The 27731-nt window shown below is 38.1% G+C and overlaps 1 protein-coding gene across 9 annotated transcripts in view; it reads right to left on the bottom strand.

The window, feature by feature from the left end:
• Positions 1 to 27526, bottom strand: part of HHLA2 (HERV-H LTR-associating 2) — an 82766-nt gene extending 55240 nt beyond the window's left edge. For 7 of the 9 annotated variants that reach the window (XM_027587178.2, XM_027587176.2, XM_027587177.2 and 4 more), the window contains exon 1: positions 27284 to 27526. The gene's annotated coding sequence lies outside the window, so the exon portion shown is untranslated. Of the gene's footprint in view, positions 1 to 2649; positions 2734 to 19094; positions 19132 to 27283 lie in introns of those variants that run through there. The other 2 variants (XM_027587175.1, XM_027587181.1) reach the window with 2 other exon arrangements.
• Between the last annotated feature and the right edge of the window lie 205 nt (positions 27527 to 27731).

Genomic DNA, 27731 nt, shown 5'->3' on the forward strand with positions numbered 1-27731 from the left:
CGAGTCAGAGTCCCCCATTGAACAAAAGATGCTCCTACTGCTCCCATCACTTAGGAATTTATAAGAGTTTTGGGAGCTCTTCACCAGGATCCAAAGACAGAGACAAATGTATATATTTTCTATTATCTCACACCACAGTATAGTTCAAAGATTTGACATATCCTGGTAATTCAGATGGAAAAGAGATGAACACAATTAGATAAAGTTGAGCTATGGAACATAGATGATGCAATATGAGGATAATTGTTATTGGTTCTTGAGGCCAAAACCTATCAACTTAAGCTGTCGATACGTAGATAAAATAGAAAATTCCCCTGAAATGAAGACAAAATTGAATTGTTGACTGAAAGAACATCTATGTTCCAGGAACAAGACATATCCTAATTAAGATGAATATCAAATAAAAGGGAAGAGGAGAGAAAAATTTACTTTTTTCTTTTTTCTGAAACAATCTAGTAACAAAAAGGTAGAGAAAGGATGGAGAAGACAAAGGAGGACCTCTAACGTCTCCACAAAAGACAACAGAGAATGATGATTTCATGATGTTCCATTTCCTGCTGGTCTACGAGGTTTTCATGGAGAGAGCCAGGCTAGGACAGAAACGGAGAACCAAACAAATATTTCTCTTAAATGCCCTCCAGAAATTCCTTTTATCCTCTTCCTTCCTGTCTCCTCTCCTTTCAACTTGAGGACTCTTTTGCGTAATCTCTTTTGAGTTCCAACTCCCAAGAACAAAAGTGGGAAAAAGGTACTTCCTGAAAGTGGCAGCCATTTTCCACCTAGAAGAGCCCTGAGGTAATATTAAATAAGTGGCTACAACTAAACTGGGGGGGGGGGGGCACTGATAAACTAATTTCCAAAAAGGTATTACTTGCCTTGAATAGAACTGAATATCTTGTGTTGTAAGAATCCAGAAATCCCCAACTGTAACTTGAACAAATGAAAGTACAATTAGTAGGGCAGAAACTTGGGGGAGATGTTAAATTATCAATAAAATCATGTCTGTGTCAACATTCTGTCAGCAAAAGTAGAGAGGTGGAAGCCTGGAGAGTAAAATATTTATAGGTTTCTGGTTAGTCTAGTGCTTACTCTTTCAGACTATTTTCTAGTGACTAACTCTCTTCCTACAGGAAAATAGAAAATGAAATGAGGTATTCTCCAACCCAATTTATATACCCTAAAAAGGTCAGACTGTTGATTCTTCATATTAAAATTTACTTCCCAATTAGAGAAATCACATCTATGTAACAAATATACATTCTTGTAGGAATTAGATGGTGAATATAAATAGCAATATAGAAATCAAACCTCAGATCCTCACTAACCTTATTTCCTAAATCTGTAACACATCTCAACTTTCTTCTGAAATGAAATGTCAACCCAGTACCCTCAGCTCAGATATGTGGAATTAGTTTTACCTTTTATAATGCGCAACCAACATCCAGACCACTCAGGGGCTCAGTGAATGAATTCCTCTGATTAAACCATCTTGGAAGCACAAGAGAAATGAAGGGTTAAGGGAGAAGGCAGAAAAAGTGGGAAATAAGATACACTACTTAGTTTCAAGAACAAAGAAGTAGGCAAAGGCGACCTTATGCCTGCTCCAGTTGAGGGAGACAGAGATAGAATCCTTATAAGGAGAAATGACAAGAAATTTGTCAAACAGATAAAAATGACTGTAGGTCATCCTCAAAATGTCAAAAACAAAAGAGGAACAATCAAGTTTCTCCAAATTACCCTAAGGAAAAAAAAAGAGCACAAGAGCTAAGGACACCTGAAATAATTGGGGGCAGGGGAAGGAGAAAGAGCAGACTTCAGCTTCTGGTGAGTGAAGAATATGGGGAAAGAATTTTTGAAGGAATAGGAGGTAACTTAAAAAAAAAGATTGCAAGAAGGTAACTGTAGGAGTAAGCAAATGCCTCAGAAAACAACAGAAGCTGTTGGAATCTTCAGAAAAGGAAATGAATAAAAGTAGAAACTAGAGCAACCGTACACTTGGAGTTCAACCATCTATTTCTGCTGTCACGTCTCTGGAACTCACAGGCAAGACAAAAGGAGGGCAGAAGCCCTGCAAAGACAATTTGCAGAACCACATCAGAGCATGTAACACTAAGGGCACAAGAAGGCACAAGAGTCAGAAATGTAATCTACGAAGCACACTTCGGATATAAAGCTGTTTTGCATAGGAAATAAAAAGCTAAATTCAATGGGAAAAGTTGGTTTGGAGGGTCTAGATCTCTTCACTCTCAAATTTTAAAAAGACTAACTCCAAGACCAGAAGACATAAATTAGAAGAGATATTTGTGGAAGTCTAATCTCCTCTTTCCTTTACAATGGGAAAGGAAATTTTCTTTTGTTGAATTGTAATGCTATGAATTATTTCCTCGGTGTCTGAAGATAAACCCAAATATGTGATGTCATTATTCATTTTCGATTATCTCAATCCCAAGATTAAAGCCCATTTGGACAATGATAGAAGTCTTAAAATACGGTGTTTGAGATTTACAGCTCTGTTACAAGTAATAACAAGCACAACCATGACAACAAAATTCCAGAACAAACTGGCTTACACAACGCAAGGAATTTTCTGAGAAATATAACTGAAGATTCTGGGAACCTCAGGCCAGTGTGATCCAGGAACCCTCTTACCAGGTCCCACATCTCTGCTTAATCTTCTCGGGCTTTGCTCATGCTAATAAAGTGGCTGCGGAAATCTCAGGCCTGACATCTGCACAACACCCGATCCTGATGGAAAGAAGAGGCGTTTCAGCCAGCACCTTTCAATGAGAAGTTTGTTTCCCAGACGCCCAAGCAAACAATTTTTTGCACATCATTAGCTCACCTGGGCTATGTTATCCCACTCATCTGTGGAGCTGGCATCTACCACTCCCTAACTAGTTTCTCCTGGGAGCACTATTTTAATAAATCATTTGCACCTAAATCTTTGGCTAAGCGGCTGCTTGTAGTAGAATCTTCCTTAAGACACAAACAATGTACTGAAACTCCCTGACAGGTTATCCTTGAAAGCCCTGAGCTGGTCCTTCCCACCTCCACATCTCTGCAAATGCTGGCATTTCCCACTGTGAATAAGACGCTCTCATCTTCTCACACGTGCCCTTCCCCAGGTTCTGTGCTGCTTCTCTGACCCTGCCTCCTGCAGTTCTGAGATCTCTTTTCTCTGCCCTCAGAAAACATCATTCCATGATAAACTGCTCCTTACCCACACCTGCATAGATTCCCGCTGCCTTCCATCTTCAGTTGAAACATGATGCGTTCCCAAAGGCACCATTTTCCTTAATAAGGGGGTGACTCATTTCCTATCTCCTTTCACATTGTAATCTGGAAATAAAGCTGTCAATCTCTGAGCACAATAATGCTCTCTCCAAACTGTCACGTCTGTATCATCAGGGCTTCAAGATCTCACTGTGAGAATCAAAGTTTCTTCTGAAGTAACCCTTACTCCTACGTAGGAAGGTACCCAGGGAGTGTCAACTGTATTTAAGCTGGATGGGACATATATGATTGTGTAATAGTATTCTTTACATATTTTCTGGGTTTGAGATTTTTTAAAGATTTTTTTTAAGTATAACTAACATATAATGTTTTGTTAGTTTCAGGTTTACAACCTAGTGATCTAACAATTCTATACATTACTCACTCCTCACCACAATGAATGTAGCCACCATCTATCCCATACAACATTATTACAATATTATTGACTATATTCCCTATGCTATACTTTTCATCAGGTATGAGATTCGTTAAAAAACATGACATCCATGGCTTGAATCATCTGTCTTGGCTTTCTTGTGCCTTCATGTTATCAAATTCTAATCTGGCCCATAAATTTTGAGAATTGGCACTAAAACTCAGTCTCCCTCTCCATCCCCAGTGTTATCAACATTCTGGGTGCATTTGATGCCCACATGATGACAAATAAAAAACTCTTGAGATAAAGGTTAACACCTCCAAAACTAAGGCATTTCTCCACTCAACCTATCACTTCCCATAAATGGATTCTTGCCCTTATCTCCCAGAATTGTTCTATCCCTGAAATATCAAACTCAGAATATCCTACCCCCTAAGAGTTCTCATCATAAGAAAAATAAAATGTAAAAAAAGAAAGAAAGAAAGAAAGAAAGAAAAAGAAATTGTAACCATGTGTGGTGATGGATGTTAGCCAGACCTATTGTGATGATCATTTCATAATATATACATATATCACAACATTATATTTTACACCTAAAACTAAAATGATGTTGTATGTCAATTTATACATCAATTTTAAAAAATTAATTGAAAAAACACAACTTCATAAAAAAAGAATATCCTACCCTGACACAGTTTCTAACATTCCAATACCTCCTTTCTCCCCTCCCACTAAATTAACAATCTTAAAACTTCTAAAACTTCTAAACCCTCCGTCAATTGCTCCCATTCTCACTTAGGTTACTGCGTACTTCCTGGGTTAAATAGTTAAAAACTATTTAACAGTTTGAGCTCTTTTTTTTAAAGACTAAACAGGTTTCTTTCCTTTGTTGCCAAGTCGATTTTGTTAACTATAGAGCTTCTAGCTTAGCTTACATATAATTAGATTAGTAATATAATTTGCCAATTTGTAAATCTCTAAAAGCAATATTTAGCATTTGACATGGTTATTTTAGAAGAAATTCAGATTCTCACAGACTAATCATGTGGACAAAAAAAGACTAGGAACAGCACTCCTAGATTTCAATAAGGCTTTTTTTTCTTTTTCTCCTAAAAGATAAAAATGTGGTAGAAAAGTCCACTGTTCCCAGTTAACACCCAGTACAACCAATGATGAAATGAATGATAAACCAACATCTCTAAGGAATTTATCCTACAATTAACGTTAATGTTTATTATTTTAAATTCTACAAGGAGACTAAAAAGTTCTTTCAATTAAAAACATTAAGTGTATGTGCGTTTAAAAAGAGTGGAAGAAAGGAAGTGCCCCACATACCCCCACACCCAGTACAATTGCAATTGGAGTCACTGAAGCAAGTGGCTCCTGTTGATATCATCTGGACAGTTCTTTCTTCAAGACATGCTAGGATGTTTTTGTTTTAATAGGCTACACAATCCTGATGTCAAAGAGAGAAGCCTGGTCTCATTTTCATAATCAGTATTCCCAGACCGCACAATATACCCATGGCTTAAAACCAGTTCTGGAAACAATTATCCACTACTTGCTAAAAGGAAAGTACCCTTTCCAAGGCTGAAAAACTAGTCAAAGGTCACAATGACTTTCCAGGACCCCAAAGATTTGCACACTAAATGTGAACCCATTATTCCTAGGGAAACTGAGGAAGGCTGGAGGGAAATACTGAGTGAGACAGGGGTTCCTTCTGGGTAATCTTAAAGCAATCCACAAAAAGGCATTCCTGTGTTCAAAAGGAAAGAAACGGGAATTCTCAGAACTACTTGGGTAAAGCTAGATGCTCTCAACACTCTTTTTTTTTTATGTTATGTTAATCACCATACATTACATCATTAGTTTTTGATGTAGTGTTCCATGATTCATTGTTTGAACACTCTTTTGACATGATTGTGAAGAAGCAAGCCACTGACCTGTCCCCTCCCTTCAACAGTACCACAAGTCCTTCTTAAAAGATACACAGGGAAGAGATTATTCCCCTGTACACTATACCATGTGTCCACATACATCTTCAGAGGCACAGATTTCAGAGACATAATTCTTATCTATTCCTTCAGCGAAAGTTTCATATTTTTTCCACCAGGTCCCCGATCTAGTAAAGTGGATGATATTTTACATGCTTTCTTATATATATATATATATAAAATTTTCTTTTATAAGAAAATCTGTGCCAGATTCACAGCTGTCCTCCACAGATACTGATGTTAAATTGGCTAGGGTATTAGAAGTATGTTTCTGATAGCCATCCTTCTAATCTGAAGAGGTTAGTTATAAAAAGTTAGATAAGAACAAGTTCAGAGGAACATGTATTTTTGGATTTTAAAAAATATTGTCAACTCAGTTTGGGGAGGAAGGTGGAGGTTGAAGTATTTTATTATATTGACCAAAGGGTAAAACAGTAAAAGGAGAAATAAGATTCTAAATTGACAGAATTCAAAAATATGATTATAAAAATTCATCAATTACAGGTAATTTTCTCTCTTTTGGAAGATCTATGGAAGAGTAAGAGATTTTCCCTTCCCAGAAATCTCTTTTTCTTTTCTAGTTGGCAGGGTTAATGCAGTATAAACTACAGAAAAGAAAAAAAAAATTTCAATTAGAACACCTATAGAGTGAGTCTTAAAAGATGAGGACTTAAGAGGGTCTCTTCTATGGAGATATATCTTTGAAAGATGTTAAAAGCCTGGATAATTAGTTATGAGCTTTAATAGCCTCCATTTAAGTTCCTACTTGATCTCTATTTAAATGAGAAAATGGAGATGCAGAAAGTAAGTAAATTGCTCAAAGTCACAAAGATACTTAAGCAGTGGACCTGAGTGCCATTCCAAAGCTCCTCCTCCTTCTACTCCATGCTCTTTACATCATCAAGAGGCAGAGAAGCCAGTGATCTTCTGGGCATGTTCAGGTGTGACATGTCAGCCACACATCCTAGGTGACATGTGGTTTCTGGATGTTCTTGCCTTTTAAGTGGACTCTCAGACCCAGATATATAAAGTAGATAAAGTCAACAAGACAAAATTGATCTTAGAAAGCTCTCTCATTTTTTGATGCCTATAAAGATGGCTTAAGCAATAAAAAAGACCCCCTTCACCCCTATACACAAGAAGCCCTCTCCTGTGGCTCACTGTATAATAATAGAAGTCACTTAATAAGTGTTGGCGCTGTGTCAGGAAATTTGCTAAATATGTTATAAACATTCCTTATTTGACCCTAGCAATAACTCTGTAAAATATATACTAATATGTCCATTTTATAAGTGAGTGGATTGAGGGGTAAGGAACTGAATAATTTATTTTGAATTCACAGCAAATGGCAAGGCCTAAGTATAAAGCACCTGCTAGTCACCTCATACCACATGTCATGGAGGACAGAAAATATGGCCAATATACATCTTTGACCAGTTTATTCTCCTCTTTAAATATTCAACAGATTCACGTTGCCCGCAAAACAACGAACTCATCAAAATAAAAGTTAGGATACCAAAATCTGGTCCCAGGCTACCTTTCCAAAAGGTCTACCCTTCACCCTTAGTCATACACCCCGCAATTCTGGTCATAGTCATTTACCTGTCTTTGTGCCCTGTGCTCAACCCATGCTCTTTCTTCCATATGGGATGTCCTTTATGACAACATCCACCTGTCAAAGCCCTTCCCATTTTTCAAAGTCACACATAAACTCTATGTCTTCTATAAAGACTCCTGAGATCCTCCTCCAAATTACTTTCCTTTATACGCCCAAAATAATGTCATCACTTCTACTGTGGCATTTATCATGTTTGGTCTCTTATAATTTTTCAGATTAAGCCCATGGCTGACTGAGACTCTTATTTTACACACATACTTTTATGTACATATATATGCTCTACCTGGCAGGTGTGATAGGCAACCTCTAAGATGGCCCCAGTGACCTGCCTCCTAGAATTCACACCCTTATATAATTCATCCCCCTTGAATCTAAGCTAGATCTAGTGATTCACTTCTAACAAAGAAAACAGCAGAAGTAATGAGATATCACTTCTAGGATTAGGCTACAAAAAGACTGATTTCCATCTTGGGCCCTCACTTGTTCCCTTGTTCTGAGGGAACCAGCTTCCATACTGCAAGCTGCCCTATGGAGAGGTCCACATGGCATAGAATTGAGGGAGGCCTCTTGCCCACAACCAGCAAGGAACTAAGGCTCTCAAGCCCAACAGCCCACAAGGAACTGAACCCTTCTAATGACTACATGTGTGATCTTGGAAGTAAATCCTCTTTCTATCAGGGCCTTTAGATAAGACCACAGCCCTGACTGATACACTGACTGCAGCCTCTTGAAAGGCCTTAAGTCAGGGGCACTCAACTAAGTTATACACACATTCCTGACCAAGAGAAGACATGTACTAATTCCTTGTTGTTTTAAGGTATTGGATCTTGGGTTAAGTTTCTACACAAGAGATAACTCATATAATAAGTATACGATGTGTCTGTATTATATTTTAGGATACACAGATGTAATGAAAGGTATATCCATCCCCAAAGAAGTATAAATACTTTACTCATGCCAAAGCTATAAAGAAAAGCTACAAACACATTGGTTTATAATTCAAAAGAGCTAAGTTATCTTTTTGCCAGGATTTATAACCAGAGGGAGTTCTAGAAAAAACTCACTTCTGAATGCCCACTATTAAAAGGAGGTTATCCACTCCAGGCACCTAAAATTATTCATAAAAAATAGTATAAAGGATGTATATACAAACAGTAAAAGCCTTACTCTACAAAAGCTTCTACAAGCTCAGAAATTAGGACCCTTTCTTAACAAGGTGCAAGACTAGTATTCAAACTAGTACCTCACACAGCATACATGCTGCCAATTCTTTTTTTGTTTTTTAACAATTTGCAACTGACCTTTGTTGTTGTTTTTTTTTCAGTTTGAAAAGAACAATTTAATATCATGATCAAACATTATGTGGGCATCAGCATTTGTCTTAGCAATATCAAATGTTAGAAGAAAATGGAACTCTACATGAGTATAGAGTTTTCAGCAAAAATACTGAGGACTAGAAATTGTTCATTAGAAGAAGGGAAAAAGAATTTCTCAGGTAGGAAGAAGTTCAGAAAATATGCCCCTCGCATATTTTTTTCTCATGTGTGGCCCTGCCACCTCAAAACCTTCTGCTGTCTACCATATGGCTGGGTAAACGAGAGCCTATTGGAGATCTTGCAGGCTATTTGAATGTGACCATCATCCCTTCTACCCACATTCCACTGTCAAGTACTCATAAATATAGTCATTCTTTTCCCATTCAATACAACATGCTGCCGATTCTTAAATTAAGCACAATACAATGCTCTTGAAAAGAAGTACACTCTCTTGAAAAGAAGTACAAAATGGGCTGTTTATTGGAGAGACTTATAAATAGGTAATTGTGTTATTTGCAAAAACCAAAAACTATAAAACAAAACAAAAATACTGAGCACAGATAGACATTGCTACAGACTTTAGAAAAGACTAACTTTAAACATTTCCAAGTGTCTAGCTATATTCCATGGTGAAACTTCCTAAAACAAAAAATGGCACAATAGATGGAGTCTCTCAAATTTAATACACGGTATAATAAATAACCCTCCTTCCCCTCAAAAAGGGGTAGAAAAGCCAAAGAAAACTTTGTGAGTCAAAAGGTTTCTCTGAATGCAGATTTTAAAAAGAGAATAATGAAAGTTAGAAAGGTATTATCAAGGATGAATTCAAAATTAGGATAGTCAGAGACTAGAATTAAAATATCAGAAAAGACAAATGTCAATTTGAGGAAGGGCAAATGAGAAGAGTTAAGAATGAGAGATGATTTTGTGAAGCCACATTTGGAACATGCATGGGAGGAAGGTGTTTTAACAGTTAACAGTAGAATTTTTATTTATTTATTTATTTATTTATTTATTTATTTATTTATTTTATTTGTTTATTTGCATCTTCTTATTTAAAAAAAAATGGCTCTTTGAGCTAAAAGTGATACAACAAAGAATGTCTAAGGGTAAACTGAAGGCCCAAGTAGAGTAAAGATCTCCAACACCTGGGCTCACATTAAACAAAGCAAAATGTAGAAAGTACTTGTTTTGCAATTGATATTTTGGAGTCCTTATCAAATTCCTCAAGGTTGTTCATATAGGCTATCTTTTTTTTTAAGTTTTTATTTTAATCACCCAGTGCTCATCACGACAAGTGCGTTCCTTAATCCCCATCACCTATTTAACCCATCCTCCCACCCACCTCAGTTTGTTCCCTGTAGTTCCCAAAATGAACAAAGAGGAAGAAGAGAGAGGGAGAGACAAACCAAGAAACAGACTCATAGGCTAGTTCTATTTTTAACTTTTTGAGGAACCACCATACTGTTTTCCATGGTGGCTGCACCAGTTTGCATTCCTACCTACAGTGCAAGAAGGTTCATTTCTCTCCCCATCCTCACCAACACCTGTCGTTTCTTGTGCTGTTGATTTTAGCCATTCTGACTGGCGTGAGGTGTTATCTCATTGTGGTTTTGATTTGTATTTCCCTGATGATGAGTGATAACGAGCATCATTTCATGTGTCTGTTGGCCATATGGATGTCTTATTTGGAGAAATGTCTGTTCATGTCATTTGCCCATTACTTAATCAGATTATTTGTTTTGGACATGTTGAGTCTTATAAATTCTTTATATATTTTGGATACTAACTCTTTATTGGATATGTCATTGCAAATATCTTCTCCCATTCTGTAAGTTGCCTTTTAGTTTGATTGATTGTTTCCTTCACTGTGCAGAAACTTTTTGTTTTGATGTAGTCCCAATAGTTTATTTTTTATTTTGTTTCCCTTGCCACAGAGGACCTACCCAGAAAATATTTGCTATGGCCAATGTCATATAAATTATTTCCTGTGCTCTCTTCAAGGATTTTTATGGTTTCAGGTCTCACATTTAGGTCTTTAATCCATTTTGAATTTATTCTTTTGTATGATATAAGAAAGTGGTCCAGTTTCACTTTTTTGCCATTGCTTTCCAGTTTTCCCATCACCATTTGTTGAAGAGACAGTCTTTTTCCCATCAGATATTCTTTCCTGCTTTGTCGAAGATTAATTGACCATATAACTGTGGGTTTATTTCTGGATTCTCTATTCTTTTCTATTAATCTATGTGTCTTTTTCTGTGCCAGTACATTATTACAGCTTTGTAGTATAACTTGAAGTCCAGAATTGTGATGCCTCCAGCTTTGCTTTTCTTTTTCAAGATTTCTTTGGCTATTTGGGGTCTTTTGTGGTTCCACACAAATTTTAGGGTTGTTTGTTCCAGTCCTGTGAAAAATGCTGTTGGTATTTTAATAAGGATTACATTAAGTGTGTAGATTGCTTTGCTTAGTATAGACATTTTGACTATATTTGTTATTCCAATTCATGAGCATGGAATACCTTTCCATTTCTTTGTGTCATCTTCAATTTCTTTCATCAGTGTTTTCTAGTTTTCAGAGTATAGGTCTTTTACCTCTTTGATTAGGTTTATTCCTAGGTATCTTAGTATTTTTGGTGTAATTGTAAGTGGGATTGTTTTCTTAATTTCTCTTTCTGCTGGTTCCTTTTTGGTGTATAGAAATGCAACAGATTTCTGTAGATTGATTTTGTATCCTGTGACTTTACTGAATTAGTTTATCAGTTCTAGGAATATTTGATGGAGTCTTTCAGGTTTTCTATATATAGGATAATGTCATTTGCAAATAAGGAAAGCTTTACTTCTTCCTTACCAGTTTTGATGCCTTTTATTTTTGGTTGTTGTTGTTGTTGTTGTTGTTGTTGTTGTCTGATTGCTGTGACTAGGACTTCCAGTACTACATTGAATAAAAGTGGTGAGAGAGACTATCCCTGACTTGTTCCTGAACTTAGGGGAAAGGCACTCAGTTTATTCCCCATTGGAGAATGATGTTAGCTGTGGGTTTTTCATATATGGCCTTTATTATGTTAAGGAATAGTCCCTCTAAACCTACTTTGTTGAGGGTTTTTATCATGAATGGATGTTGTAATTTGTCAAGGGCTTTTTCTGTATTTATTGACAGGATCATATGGTTCCTATTCTTTTTCTTATTGATGTGATGTATCACATTGATTGATTTGTGCATATTGAACTACCCTTGCATCCCAGGAATAAATCCCACTTGATCATGATAGTGAATGATTTTTCTTTTATGTATAGTTGAATTCTATGTGCTAGTGTTTTGTTGACGATTTTTGCATCTGTGTTCATCAGGGATATTGGCCTGTAGTTTTCTTTCTTTTGCAGTGTCTTTGTCTGTTTTTTGTATCTGGGTAATGCTGGCCTCATAGAATGAATTCAGAAATTTTTCTTCCTTTTTTATTTTTGGAATAGTTTGAGAAGAATAGATTAGATATTAACACTTCTTTATTTTTTTAAAGATGTTATTCATTTATTTACTTGAGAGAGGGAGAGAGTAATTGGGGGAGGGAGCAGAGGAAGAGGGACAAGCAGACTCCATGCTGAGCATGGAGCCTGACCACGGGGCTCGATCTCACCACACTGAGATCATGACCTGAGCTGAAATCAGGAGTCAGACACTTAACTGACTGAGCCACCCAGGCGCCCCTAACTCTTCTCTAAATGTTAGGTATATGGTGTCATATTTACATCCCTTTATTTTGTGAGGTCCCTGACTGATTTTTACAGAAATATTCATTCTTACTGCTTTTGTGTTTCCCACCTTCATACTGTCATTTTTGGTCTTTTCACTCAGAGAATCCCCTTGAGTATTTCTTGCAGGGCTGGTTTAGTGGTCATGAACTCCTTTAGTTTTTGTTTGTCTGGGAAACTGTTTATCTCTCCTTCTATTCTGAATGACAGCCTTGCTGGATAGAGTATTCTTATCTGTAGGTTATTACCATTCAGCACTTTGAATATATCATGCCACTCCTTTCTGGCTTGGAAAGCTTCCCCTGAAAAATCCACTGAGAGGCTTGTGGGGTTTCTTTTGTAAGTGGCTAGCTTCTTTTGTCTTGCTGCTTTTAATATTTTTTCTTTATCACTATATTTAGTCATTTTAATTACAATATGGCTTGGTGTGGAGCTGCCTTTGTTGATTTTGTTGGGGTTCCTCTGTGCCTCCTGGAACTGGATATCTGTTTCCTTCTTCCAGATTAGGGAAGTTTTCAACTATTATTTCTTCAAATAAATTCTCTGCCCCCTTTTCTCTCTTCTTCTTCTGGGACTCCTGTAATATGAATGTTATTATGTTGGATGGAGTCACTGAGTTCCCTGAGTCTATTTTCATTTTGCATAATTCCTTTTTCTCTTTTTTCAGCTTGACTACTTTCCATTACTCTGTCTTCTAGGTCATTAATTCATTCCATCAAGTGTGTTTCTCCTTTTATTTATTAAGCCCTTTTTCTCTGCTATGTTATTCCTTATCTTTGTGTTAATGGCCTCACTGATATCCTCCACTCTTTTCTCAAGCCTAGTGAGTATCCTTGTAATCATTGCTTTAAATTTTCCATCAGGCATGTTACCTATATCTGTTTCTCTTAGATCTCCAGCCATGTCCTTGTCCTGTTCTTTCATTTGGGACAAATTCCTCTGTCTTCCCATTTTGTCTAAGTCTCTGTGCCTGTTTCCATGTGCTAGGCAAGTCAGCTATGTCTCCTGTTTTTGAGGGTAATGGCCTTATGAAGATGAGGTCCTGTAGTAGTGTCCCCTGCCATGTAGTGTCCCCTACTCCCCAGGGCCTGGCACTTCTGGGAGTGTCTGCATATTCTCTGCTACTCTGTCCTGGCTGTTTTATCCTTCAGGCCAGTTGTCTACAGAGGCTCTCTTTGCCTATTGAGTTGTGTTTGGTCCCTGACCTGAATCTGGCACATTTTAACTAAGTGTGCTCTGGTCTGCTTGTGAAATAAGACCTGTCACCACTGCCACTGGAACTAAGGCCTTGCAAAACTCCCAGGTTAGGAAACACAGTGTTGGCAGGGGCATGGGCTGGTCTTCTGGGGGAGGGGGCCCGCCATACCAGGACAAAGATAAGCATGATTGGGTAGTGTGGTTCCACCAGAGCTTGGGGGTGCTGGGCTTGGTGTAAGCAAGTTGGGTAGCAAGGGTCAGCTCTGTGCTGGTTCCACAGGTGGCCCTACACTTATGCTGAGGGGCAAGGGAGGGCAATGGCATCTACTAGTTCCTTTGTTTCTGGAAGGGTCTCTCCATGAACACTGCCTCTCTGGGACACGCTCCAAGATGAGAAAATAACCTTCCCACTGTGTGCCCTAGGCATACTTCAGATCACTGTTTCCATGCTCTATGTCCATGGGCTATTTACCCGGTCTTTTCTCCAAGAGTAGCCCCAATGTCCTCTGAGGTCTCTCAGAGCCAAGCATGCCGACCTTTAAAACTCTAGGCTTTAAGCCCCACTCATTTCAAGAACTCACAAAATTTAGGCCCTCTTACTTTCCAAGCCAATTGCTATGGGGATTCAGTTTTTCCATGCTACTCCTTTGTGTGCTAGTCTCTCTCACCCTTCTCCATGACTGTGGCTCCCTCCCCACCACAGTGGCCACAATAAGTTTCTCTCCTAAGCCACATTTCTGTTCTTCCTACCTTCTTAAATGTGGCCTCTTTTCTACCTTTAGTTGTGGAATTTGTTCTGCCAGTCTTTAGGTCTATTTCTGGGCTATTTAGGATGATTCTACAGTTATCTAGTTGTATTAATGGGACAAGCCAAGCCTAGAGTCCTCCTAATCCACCACCATCTTCTGATCCCCATAAGCTGTCTATAAACAATGTACATTGTTAATGATAAACTTAGCTGCTAATTTTCTTCACACATCCCTGGATGAGTTAGTCATGGAAGGAATTTATACTCAGTGACTTCACATCCATATGTTCTTACTGGTTGTTTGTGGTGCATTCTAATTAGGTGGTATCTCCACAGACTGGCTAGTACCACTGCCTTAAGGGTTGATAAATATTTTGACTATACGCTTACTCATGGATAAATATTAAATCTATACATTGTAGATGAAAGCTAATCCTGGAATTTAACTCTCCAGAAGTTATGGCAACTGAGAGTATAACATAGACCAGAGCTATCTACATCTGATAACATCTGGGTGGAAGGGATATAAGCATATGATAAATGATCTTGTTTAGAAAGACCACTAAGGAATAAGATCGTTGGGATATAGACATGGCTCTTACACTCAACGTCTGTGGCATTGAACAGAAATGAGAATAAACGCTTGGGTGGTTTGGAGGATTAAATAAATTAATGTGTATAAAAGTTTTAAAAGCAAAGCCTGGGGGTGCCTGGGTGGCTCAGTCGGTTAAGCATCTGCCTTCAGCTCAGGTCATGATCTCAGGGTTCTGGGATCAAGCCCCATGTTGGGCTCTGCTTAGCGGGGAGTCTGCGTCTCCTCTCCCTCTATGCTCTCTTTCTCTCACTCTCACACTCTCTCAGGTAAATAAATAAAATCTTTAAAAAACAAAACAAAACAATGTCTGGCATATAGTATGTACACAGTAAGTTTTAGGGACTATAAAAGCCTTGGAACTCAGAAATGAGGCCCCCTTACCAATAATTACCAGGTGGAATTTCAAAAGTTGCCAAAGGCTTTTTACTTCACAGTCAAAAGGGATAAAAATCCTGGGAATAAAAAAATATTTATTTTTTTATTGTCTACAGGTCCCATAGGCAAATAATGTATTGCAGATGAAAAAGGTTAACAACTAATACCATCTTAGCCCTTAGAACTCTATTTCAATCTACCCACCAGGAGATGATCTTTCCAATAATTCACCAGGTCTGAAATAGGGTGCTTTGTATATTGTGTCTTAGCATTTTATGAATTTTATATTAGCTATAGATTTTTACATGCTCTATATTTACTGAGATCCTGCTTTCAAAAAGGGGTTTGTAATATATACTGCCACTAGTCATGTTTGGAAGTGTTTATCGTACTTCAACATCATCAGCATTAGATATTCTAAATATTTTACTAATAAAAAGGGACATCTTTGTTTTGTATTAATTCACATTATAATGTGTTAAACAAATGGGATAGCTTTGCTGAATATTTTAGTTTGTTGCCTGTGTTAGAAACATAGAGTGAGGAGATTTTTGAGGTTATATCAAAAGTTATGGTCAAATATCTTACATAATTATAGGTAAATGATCATTAGAAGTTTTAGGCTTTTAAAAATACATAGCACAACTTTAAAAAAGGAATAACAAATTTTTTAGGGATCAGATGACTAGATGAAATAGTTCAAAGAATATATAAATTAAAGAAATTTACTTAAGGGAAAATGTTTTAAAAAATATTTCTTATGCAAACTTTGGTGGGGATGTTGTGGGCTGGGATAGCATGGAGAGGAGGGCCCATAGTAGGTTTAAAAGGAAAAAAAATATGCCTAAGGTAGTCCTAAAACAATAAGTAAACTTTTAAATATATAACTGGGAAAAGAATGCCCAGTAAAGTCCTGAACTTTGTATAAGACAGTGGTATTTTCCAAGAGAAGAAATGATGTTAAGCCATAATTTGAAATGATTTAAGCCTTAACATCCTATAGAGTGAAATATTACCAAAATCAGGCTTAGTAACATTGATTTGCTGTAATTGTGAGGACATTCTAGTGATTACAGTTAAGGCAAATAAAGGATGGGACAGAAAGGTAAGGCAAGAAAGTTTTTCTCTTCAGAAGGTATTCTCTGCAATGTGTCTTAGAAATCTAAGTTCTATTAGATTTAAAGGACCCCATTTCTTAAAGATGATGTGTAGGACAGAACCTGGCTGGCCATGGAGAAGACATGCCAAGTGAAACAGAAAGTGTTAAAGCAATAAAGTTGTAAATGTACATTTGCTTACCTATCTCTAGTTTAAATCTTGATACCCTGTAGGTTGGGGAATAGGAGTCTGAACTCAAAACAGCTGCCAAGGAGTGGTGTACAGCTTAAGACTGTGAGACTCCAAGAGCGAAGACAGAGCAACCCCCATTACCCAGAATGTAAGGGTAAGCCTCTGCAGAGTCATTTAACATGTTTTACAGAGAAAAATTCTGAAATTCAAGAGATGAGACGCTTCCCCAGCTAGCCACATCTTATTCTTTAACAGAGAGGGATGGAATTGAGTGCATTGTCACAGAGACTTGCCAGAAATGAACACCCAGAGAAAAGAAAACTTCTAAGGGTGAGGTCTATCTCAAAAGAAAGAAATACACATATTTTTAAAGACTGTGGAGTAAAAGAGTCCCTAAAATATGTGTTGGGAACTTTAGTTTGGACCAAATTAGAGGAATTTTTAATACATAAATACCTCATTTGAATACCAGTGAAAGGTGGGCATATTTTAGAAAGATAGTATTGTGTTGGAAAGAAGAACCCAAAGTTAAAGAAAACCAGAATAGCAGGATTTTTAGAGTGACGTGTTTTTAGCTAAAGTTACATGGAACAAACTTGGATCCCAGTTTTCTTTTATAGGGGAGTCAGGTCAGACCCTAGAGAGTGTATACCCAAGGGCTAGTGTCACCTGGGAGAAGTTGAGAAATGGGTTTTCCCAGGGTAGGCAGTTTGGTCTTCCCAGAACTTAAAAGAAGTCAGAAACTAACAGAGCTCTTCAGTGGCCCCTAGGTGGCTGTTGGGAGGCCTGCTAGAGAAAAGATATTCATTCCCACTAGGTGGGGTAGAACATCTGTATGTTTGAGGTTGAAAGTGAGTTACAGAGATTCTTTCAAAGTCTCAAAGAAGAGGGTACTGTCATGTAATAGTCTAGAACAAAGTTTCCACTCCTAGACAAGTCTCTGGGAATTTCCAGTTGGTTGGCAGTCACAGGAAGAAAAACACCTTTAATGCTTTAGTGTACAATGTACACCTGGTTGCTGACTACAGCAATCAGGAGTCACCCACAATCTCTGGTTATTGATCAAAACATTCATACAACTGTGGTCTCCTCAAAGCATCTGGAGGGGAAACTAAATCCAGGAATCTGTCCCTTTTCCAGTTCAGGCCAACTGGTAGAACATGCTATTCGGCTGCACACAGAAACCAGGTGGAGTCTTCAACTATGGACTTTAATTTACTTTCAGACCCATTCAACTTTTAGGACACAAGTATTACAAGGTATCATAATGTCATATTATAATAAGACTAGGAAATTATTTGTTTTTCATATCTGTATTCTCAGGTAATAGTAATAAATATTTATTGAACATTTCTATGTACCAGGCACCTTGCCAAGCACTTTACTACATTGCACTTAATCTTCTCAACAAACCTAGGAGGTTCTATCTATCCCATTTTACAGATTAGGAAACTAAGGCTCAGAGAAAAATACACAACTGCTAATGGTGAAGCTGGTATTCACATCGAAGATTATTTGACTGTGGAGATTATGATTTTGAGCACTACAGCTGACTACATTCTTTAATTAAAATATGCTTATAAATGTCTGAGACGCCACCAGTTTACTGTTCTTGACAGAAATGATTTCCTCCAAGTTTCTGCGAAATGAAGAAACTCAAGTTTGCTTCATCAGGTACAGATGACACAGAAAATCCAAGGTATCTTCCGGTATTCTTTTTTCTATTGTCCAAAGTCCCAAATAATAGGAACCTATTGATAATTAAATCTTAACTTGTTGTATCCTTTCTTAGGCATTAAGAATGAGATAACTTAATGACCCTCCCTTGAGACTCTGTAAATATCTAGCAGACTTCAGTTTCTTATTTTAGAATTCAAAGATTACTTGATTCTGCTAGAAAACCATTACCACAGTCCTTTTTTCCCCACAGAGTGGGGGAAGAGTGTATCCTTGGGGCAGCTAACAAGCCTCCTTAGTGTAACTAGATAAGCAGAGTGTAAATAAGAATATACCCTCAGATATAAATTTCCCCAAATACTTTTCAAAACAGACTTTTCTCATCCCTTCTTCACTATCTTATCAGAACCTTAGGACCCTCATCTTTTGCATTTTATCATTTTTGGTAAATTCTTCTATTTGAAATATCTCAGCTTGATTCTTCAACACAACCTTTTATTAAGCATTTATTTTGCACATATGTACTATAAATATTTGCATGAAATCAATTTATTTATTTATTTATTTTAAAGATTTTATTTATTTGACAGAGAGAGACACAGTGAGAGAGGGAACACAAGCAGGGGGAGCAGGAGAGGGAGAAGCAGGCTTCCCACTGAGCAGGGAGCCCAATGCGGGGCTCGATGAGGGGCTCGATCCCAGGACCTGAGCCAAAGGCAGACGCTTAACAACTGAGCCACCCAGGCGCCCCATATGAAATCAGTTTAAATAACCAGTCACAACTTTTTCCTAGCAGAAAAATAAAGCACTAGGTAAGACCATATATTTTTGATTCATTCATGCCCAATTTTAAGATCTAAGTATAAACAACTTAGAAAGAAATTCTTACCTTACTTAGAGATCTGTGCCTTTCAGTTGAATGCTAAGTAGTCTGTAAGAATAAATGTTGAATTCAGCTACGTATGAGAGGGAGGGATTAGGAAGGTAGTATGAGGCAGAGAGTAAAGTCTATATGTTTGGTTAATTATTTTTAATAAGTCAAAGAAACGAATGATGTTATGCAAGACTCCTTCTTTCAAATTAAACCCCATCCAGATCAGGATCTGTGTATTTTAAAAGTCCAGAAATCAGAATGCCCCGTTACAGATAGTATAATGGAGTGGCAAAACACTGACCTAAGGAAATAGTACACTCCTCTGGTCTCCATGCTATGCATGCCAGTGGTCACATCAGCAAGAATCATGATTCATGCAGCCACATGGGGCGAGGCTGCTCTATGACCTCCACATCCAGAGCAAACCTAATCTAGCTTTCTGCAGAGTAATAAAGAAAAGTGTGCTTCAGGTCACCTGGGTGGCTCAGTTGGTTAAGCTCTGCCTTCAGGTCAAGTCATGATCCCAGGGTCCTGGGATCAAGCTCCTCATTGCATCCAGCTTCCTGCTCAGGAGGAGAGTCTGCTTCTCCCTCTCCCTCTCCCTCTGCCCCTGCTCCTGTATTCTCTCTCTCTCTCTCTCTCTCTCAAACTGCTTCTGGTTACAGTAGGTGTTGACAGTTCTATGAAAAACAACCATAACCCTACACAAAGTCATAGTTTATCTGCATCCACAATTCACATTGCAGTTCTGGTTGCTAGAACACCCAAGCTTAACAAAATCAGCTTCAGAGAAAAGCCTTCTTTATAAAGACTTCCCTGAACTCTGTGGGGGACGGCTTAACAGTGTTTCTCCTTTATGTTACCATATTATATTGTTATTAAAATTATTGGGTATTTCCTTCTCTCTCTCTTCTCTCTCTCTCTCTCTCTCTCTCTCTCTCTCTCTCACACACACACACACACACACACACACACACACACACACACACTTGCAGTAGATACCAGGATCCATGCTTTACTCACTCCTGTATCCCTAACAACTAGCACTGTACCTACTACATACTAGCACATTGACCACTAGGTGGTCAATATTTGCTTGTTGAATGCATGGACACAAAAGTTACAAAGTAAACAAAAAGATACTTTATAAAGACGAGGGACTCTTCAATAGGACTTCAACAGAGTTCTTCTGTCTGGATCAAATGATACCATCCAAGCCTTAGCAGGGTACTCAAAGCCCTTGATCATATGGCTCTGCCTGGCCTTCTGGCTTTTGTGCATTATTCCCACATCTACATTGTCCTCTTGCCACATGGAGACACTTGGAACAGAGGACTGGGTACATTTCTTTTCCATCTGCTTCTTGCTCTTCTTCTACTCAGGAGCTGTCTTTTGTGAAACTTTTGCTCCCCACTGCAAGTTGAGTTGGAGGTCACTGCCCCCTCCCCATATCCCCAAAGTCACCCAGGCCAACTTTTATCATTACTTAGTAAGATTGACTGTGACATAAGATCAAACTGGGACTTCCTTTTTACTTCTCAGTCCCCAGGGCCACGTAGTTCCTAGTACACTATAGCCATGCTGATGTTAGGTTAAGGAATAGCTAAGATCCCAAAGCATACACATGGGGAGGACAGGCTTTCACAGAATCTCAAAATAGAAGAACTAGATATTCTTTGAACATTTTTGAAGTTTTAGGATCAAACGCCATATGCACAAAAAGATATTTATTATGCAGAGATTGTTCAAGCTGAAGCAAAAACAGAATTAAGGTTTTTAAGAATATCAATAGCTGAGGGTTGCTCTGAGGTTTGTGTCACAGGGAAGGTTACTACAACATTTATACTATAATTGAAGACTAAATTGACAATTTTAGGTCATGTACCTCTCCCTTGTGATGTATTTGTCACTACCTCTCCAGGGAGGGGTAACTGAAAGGAAGCAGGGTGAGCCATTAGGATCCTAGATAGGCAAGCGCACAGGGCCACTGCTTGAAGAAGTTCAGCTATCAGGCTTTGAGATCTGTTTCCACTCCAGGTACCTGTTTGGGCTCTCCCCTGCAAAGTTTTTCCATAATGTCTTCATGTTTCTGGAAGGAGAGCTGGTGTATGGAACACTGTTAGCCTTGATTATCTCTATCATGTATGTGCACCTCCACTAAGGCTCAGAGAAAATTTAAAGTAATGTTGGCATTTAACACTCATTAAATTTGCAAAAGTTCCAACGAAATAAAAGTATAACTGTCATGTAATTTGAGGATGGGAGAGTAGCTGCTGGCTGAATCCTCAGAGATCAAATAAGGCTGAAATTAATAACCCAACTGGAGACTTTCAATTGTCAAAACACTGAAGAAGAAAGTGAATTTGATCTCTAAAGCTGAGGAGTAGACGGACATGACTGCAATGTAAAAGCTCTTAAATTGGTCTGAGAGGCAGACTAGGCATTACAGTCTTCATATATTAGGCATTTGCTAAATCAGTTCAATCAATATTTATTCTTAACAAGAAACAATCTCCTAATAACCCAGCTGGTAGATAATTTGATCTGTTAAATTCACACATTTATTTCCAAGATGCTAAATGTGGTATTTGTCATCATTTGTGCATGTCTTCTTTTCCTGGTCCATGGTTGCTACAGAGCTGCTACATCATATGCAGGGGCTTCCGATGGCCTGCTAGATGCTTTCTGTGACCTCCTCTTTGTTCTCTGTTTTCTCTCTAGTTCTCATGTCTTAGGTCTAGAACAGCCTCAACCACCTTCAGTTTTATAACGCCTTATTCTTTAAATTGCTTCCAACTGCTTTTACAAATTCTTAACAATCACTCAGGGAAACAGGCAGGGTAGGTTACCCCCTGCCTCTTTTAGGATGAGGAAATAGGTGCTAAGAGTGGAGAAGTAATGCACCTAATGAATAAGTGTCAAAGATGGTCATCACACTAGATATCTGCCAGTCCCCTGACATATCTCATCAACCCAACTTTTGACTCTGGCCATGGCTGAGTCAACCACTGACTGAGCACAGGTGCTCTTGACAGCGCTGCATCACAGCCATAGTGTGTGTCTGTGTTGTTTGTTTTCGGATTCTCTGCTTCCTGGTGAGAATGCTGAAGGAGAGAAAATTAACACCCTCCAGGGCGCCTGGGTGGCTCAGTTGGTTAATCCACTGCCTTCGGCTCAGGTCATGATCCTGGAGTCCCGGGATCGAGTCCCGCATCGGGCTCCTTGCTCAGCGGGGAGTCTGCTTCTCCCTCTGACCCTCCCCCCTCTCATGTGCTCACTCTCTCTCTCCCACTGTCTCTCAAATAAATAAATAAAATCTTTAAAAAAAAAAGGAAAAAAGAAAATTAACACCCTCCAGTGTTAATCATAGCCTGTAGATGTTGGGTTGTTCCTCTCTCCTGTGTCTATGATTGACAGTTCTGAAGGGTCTCCACAACAGAACTAAGCCCCAGTTGCCCACAGGGATAGCCAACTCAAGCACACACTCTTGGGTCAGCTCTCCTTCCTTTGTTTCACTCTTCTCAGGGCTCTCTCCCCTATTCCCTCACTTTCCAAAGTCATCCACTTGCTTAAAAAATTTATCTCAGATTTTGCTTCCCGGAAGAACCTAAGTTACAACAGGCTGCAAACACATTGTTTTGATTTTCTAGTTCATTCTTCTTATTATCCTATTAATCATCAGACCCGAAGTTCATTATCATCTTTTTTCCTACTTAGCTATAACTCTAATATTTGAACACCGTGTATAACCTCTTTAAGTGGAGACTTGCACACCTTAGGTGCTTAGTAATAGGATATTGTGGTTACCTTGAAGGTAGTGATTGTTAAAGAAGAATGATGCCTATGTAAATATGAAGAGAAATACATAAATTGCTCTTCTACAGATGACTTAAAAGAGCTGGAAGTAGCTATCTTTACTCAGTGACATTTCTAGGATCAGTTTACAAGGGTTCCATGTCTGTAAACCTTCCTGGCTGGCTTCTTTTCACCCTATGTTTTCTAATAGAAAGTAAAATTCTAATTTTTTATGGCTTCTTCTTGTAGATATATTGATGGCTTATTTTAAACAGTCTCACTGAATGAAGAAGATATAATAATGTCTTTATAACTTGGAGCTGTAAAGTAATAATATCGATATTTACCAGTTTTAATTATATACACATATGTGTGTTAATGGGGGTTTGCCTCTCACAAATTTTTAAAGATGGAACATTATTATTCATATTTGTTTGTTTCTGGCACAAACAAGCATCATATACCAGCACAGGATCAAGAAAAACCAACTGCTGAATGTCAGACTATTCTTGATTTGGAAAGGACAAATTTAAGTATAAATAATAGTATAAGAGGAACAATTCTATTCAGCTTGTGCAGACTATCAGATCAACTTCACAGCGCTTTTTATTTAAGAGCCAACAAAAGTCATTTTATAATATTTGGCAGATGCCAGAAATCAAGCAGCCTGAATGTAAACATTGCTCTGATTTCTAGTACTAGAGATGAAGTTGCAGTGTGGTAAGGTATAAATATGAAGAAAAGAAGCCAAAACACAGCTTCTGGAACTTAGATCTATTGATTGAAATTTCTGTCACTGTGGAACAACTGATGGAGGTTTTGTCATGCCCTTCCTAAAGCACATATATACAGTCTACACAGAGTGTTCAAGGAATCCATTTCTTTCAAGGCCTAAAATAGAATTACATAAAGAAGTTATCAGTCACTATTCTATGGGCTAAGTACCAGAATTATCCATATGATGAATAACTTCATGTAAGTATTAAAGAACTTTTAAATTGTAGTTTGTTTGAACACAAAAAACAACAGTAAGTCGTATCAGTTGAGAAATAATGACATGAAATCTGTTTCCATAATTGCTCTTAATGCTTTAGGGAAAAAATGTATATATTCAATTTTAAAAAATTCTTCTTGAAGCTCTGAGCAATTTACTTTTTAGTCAGAAAGGAAAATATCTTTGTTTCCATAAGCCCATCCTTTGACTTCCTATTTCACTAGAATATAAGTTCTCCTAAGTACATTATCATGGTTTTCCCTATTCTCTAATATTATTATCAAAATTAAATTCATATTTACATGACTATCTTGGTTAAAAAAAAACAAGTTATGAAAGTACTTTAAGTAATTTTGCTTGAAATTCTAGATGTTGACTTGGCAATAACTACTAATAGCATATAGTCAGAAAAGAGCTAGGAAGTCATTAGAGAGCAACAATGACTGAAGAATGGTAGACCTTACAAATGGCCACTACTGGTGGTCACATTTTAATGGTGTAGAGGGCCAATGAGACTCAATAGGCTCCAATAGGATCCATGACAGAAAAATCTCTTTCGAGCCCGTGGTAAGACTAAGGCATCAACTACTAGCAGACAGGATGGACTTTATTGGATATGCATCACGAAGTCTTCAGTCTGCAGGAAATTATATACTTGCTCTGGAAATGGAGCAATTATGCAAAATGTTAATGAATGCTTTCAGACAAAAGAAATGTCAAAATAGCAAAGTGGGATTGGATTTTATGAGGAGGTTAATTTCTAAAGACAGCACATAAAGCAAAACACTCACAAAGTCAAAATTACCTCTGAAATTTCCTTATGAAAATCCCTTACCACATAAGAAACAGATGGAGACAATCCTGAGTTATAAGTTTTTGCCATTTGGATTTTTATTGTTTAAATACAGAAATGGACTATTATTTCTTTGGTTCAGATTACTATTTCTCAGTATCATAATATCATATCCAGTATATTAGTTTGCTAGGGCCGCCATAACGAAGTACCACAGGTTTGGTTGTTTTAAACAACAGAAATTTATTTCCTCACAGTTCCAGAAGCTAGAAGTCTGAGAGCAAGTTGCCTACAGGGTTGGTTTCTTCTAAGCCTCTTAGCCTCGGAAGCTTACATTGAGGTGAGCAGAACACCTCAAGGTGTTGGCAGGGATGGTTTCTCTTTGCTTGTAGATGGCTGTCCTCTCCCTGTATCTCCATAGTGTCTTCCTTCTGTATGTGTTTATGTTCAAAATTCCCTTTTTTTTTTTTTGTAAGGAAGCTAGTCATATTGGATTAGGACCCACCCTAATGACTTCAACTTTAGTACCTCCGTAAAGACTCCATCTCCAAATATGGTTACATTCTGAGGTACTGGGGTTAGAACTTCAACATATGAATTTGGTGGGTTGGTGGTGGGCAGGGGGAGGACACAGTTCAGTCCTATTACAGTATTCATATGGTCAGGATACAGAACATGGCCGTCACCACAGGAATCTCTCATACTGACTTTTTATTGCCACACTCACCTCCCTTCTCTCACTCTACCCAACCCCCAGCATTCACTAATCTGTTCTCCATCTCTATAATTTATAAGACTGTGGATCTTATTTTTACACTGTATTTTAGTTGGCCTTTCCTGACACTGATCCAGCAAGGGAAGGCAGGGGATGCCATTTCATTATTACCGAGTGGAGGCGGAAGTCCAGGCTCCCACATAGTCACCACTGCCCTGGGTGAGGGCAAGTTTCTCCTTACTGCCTAGAAGGGATGCAAGTCTGTTTCCCAGTCAGCTATCCCTGACACAAACCCAGTGGCAGGGTGTGGCATTTTCTTATAGCCTCTAGAAGGTGGAAGCCTAGCGTTGCATGAATAGAGAGGTTATTGTCTAAAAGCTGTCTATCTTGCCAGGTTTTTTCTTTCCTGGTCTTTTTAGTAGAGAGAAAAGGCTTTTGTTTGGGCCTTTTTGGTCTATGCCTGTTGGCATTTCTGGGTTGCCAGTCTCTTTAGCCTCAAGTGTAGGATATATGAGGCTAAAAGAAAATCCAGGGAATTCTCTACACCGTCGCTGCTTGGGTCCTGAGTTTCCCAGTCTGTTGTCCTTCTTCTTTCTATTTTCAGAGCTTTGTATTTATTTTATATAAAGTGTTCAGGGGTTTTCTCGTGCTTCGTGGGAGGAAAAGAGATAAGTACTGCCACTTGATCTTCCTGGAAGCAGAAGTCCCTCACTGTCACTCTAGCTATTTGATCTTTTTACCACAGTTTCCTTATCTCTGAGACATGGACAACATCCACCTCACAGGGTGGTGCAGGAGAGTAAACAAGACCATTTGTAAGCTGCTTGACTCATTACAGACACTGCTTCTCTTTGAAATGAAACTGTGCTACCAGTCACTTGCTCTTTCAAGTGCATATTACAAGACTTCCTCTGAATCTTCTAGTTCCAGGGATACTCAATATCTGCCAGACCCTTATATTCTCTTAATATCATTTCTGACTCTACCGCTGGAGTTGGCAATTTTGCCCTGTAAAGATATTTGATCTTAGCAACGCTCCTAGCACATAGACACTCAAATATCAACTCAAATTCAAGTTCCTCCTATATTTTTGTTATTTTACAGTGTGTCTTTGGGCCAATCCTCAGCAACAGGGCTATTTCCTCAGTAACAGAATAGGGATAACACTTGATATCTACCTCATAGGAATAGAGTGGTTACACATACCAACACTCTCTTCTAAATGATACCCTCACCTGGTACCAAAAAACTGGGGAGCACATTATTGCAATAATACAATAATATCCTGTCATTATCACCAGTGTTGCCCTGTCTTTATCCCCATTTCCCCTATTGTTCCACAGAAAAATGAACTAGAATTATAGTGAGGACAGCAGAACAGAACTGGAGACAGCTGCCAGCAGAGACAATGACTATAGCATAAGGGAGTTACAGCCATCTCAAGGGAAAACTCAGGACTCTAGTAGTCACAAATCAGGTTTTCCTTGACTATAAGATAACAATATAGGTACATAGCTAGGGTAATGTACAGACACAGTCTTATTTCTCCTACACTAAATTCTTGGGTGAGAGCTATACATAAGCAAATCTATACCATTCCAAAAGAACTCTAACTTAATTAATTTTGGACCTTTATAACAATGGAGTATACAATGATAGTTTCATTAAGTTATTAAATAGTTTGCAGTTTTAGAGCTGGAGACAATTGCAAGGTATACAGTCAAAACACTGAGGTTGGTTGGTTCAGATTTAATGTTCTAAACAAGTAAAAGTCATCTGAAGGTAAAGATTTTCTCATACATTTGAGAAACTTGCAATATGATGACTTGATTGCCACCCCAGTGATCTGTTTAAAGTATTTGCATTTCCTTAAACACAGTAAATGAGCCCATCTGTCTTTCACATACCTATTTTTCTGGAAGATATAAATTTGTCAGAATCTCCTTCCCCACTTCGGAAGGGAGTTGAAGGATAAGATTCCTCAAGAGCAGCCTATTTTATATGAAGATCAGATGTCTTCTTCATTGGAAATGTCTTTTGTTTCTGCATGTTGTAGAAGGGACTTCCATGGCCAGAAACATAGGCTTACCATCTTCAGATAAATCAGATGCACCCTCACTTATTCTTTTCTCCTATCATTTGTAGAGCTCAAGTTTACTCAAACTTGGATTATATTACTTCAGTTACCAAGGAATGTGAAGAATATCTCAAATCACATAGGAACTATTTACTTCTCTATTAAAAACAAAACAAAACAAAACAAAACAAAACAAAATGAAACAAAAATTTCCTTGAGGACAGGAGTCCTATTTATTCACCTTGTTACCCTAGCACCAACGATACTTACTGCCTGGT

Source organism: Zalophus californianus, chromosome 1 (assembly GCF_009762305.2).
Source record: "Zalophus californianus isolate mZalCal1 chromosome 1, mZalCal1.pri.v2, whole genome shotgun sequence".
Lineage (NCBI taxonomy): Eukaryota > Metazoa > Chordata > Mammalia > Carnivora > Otariidae > Zalophus > Zalophus californianus.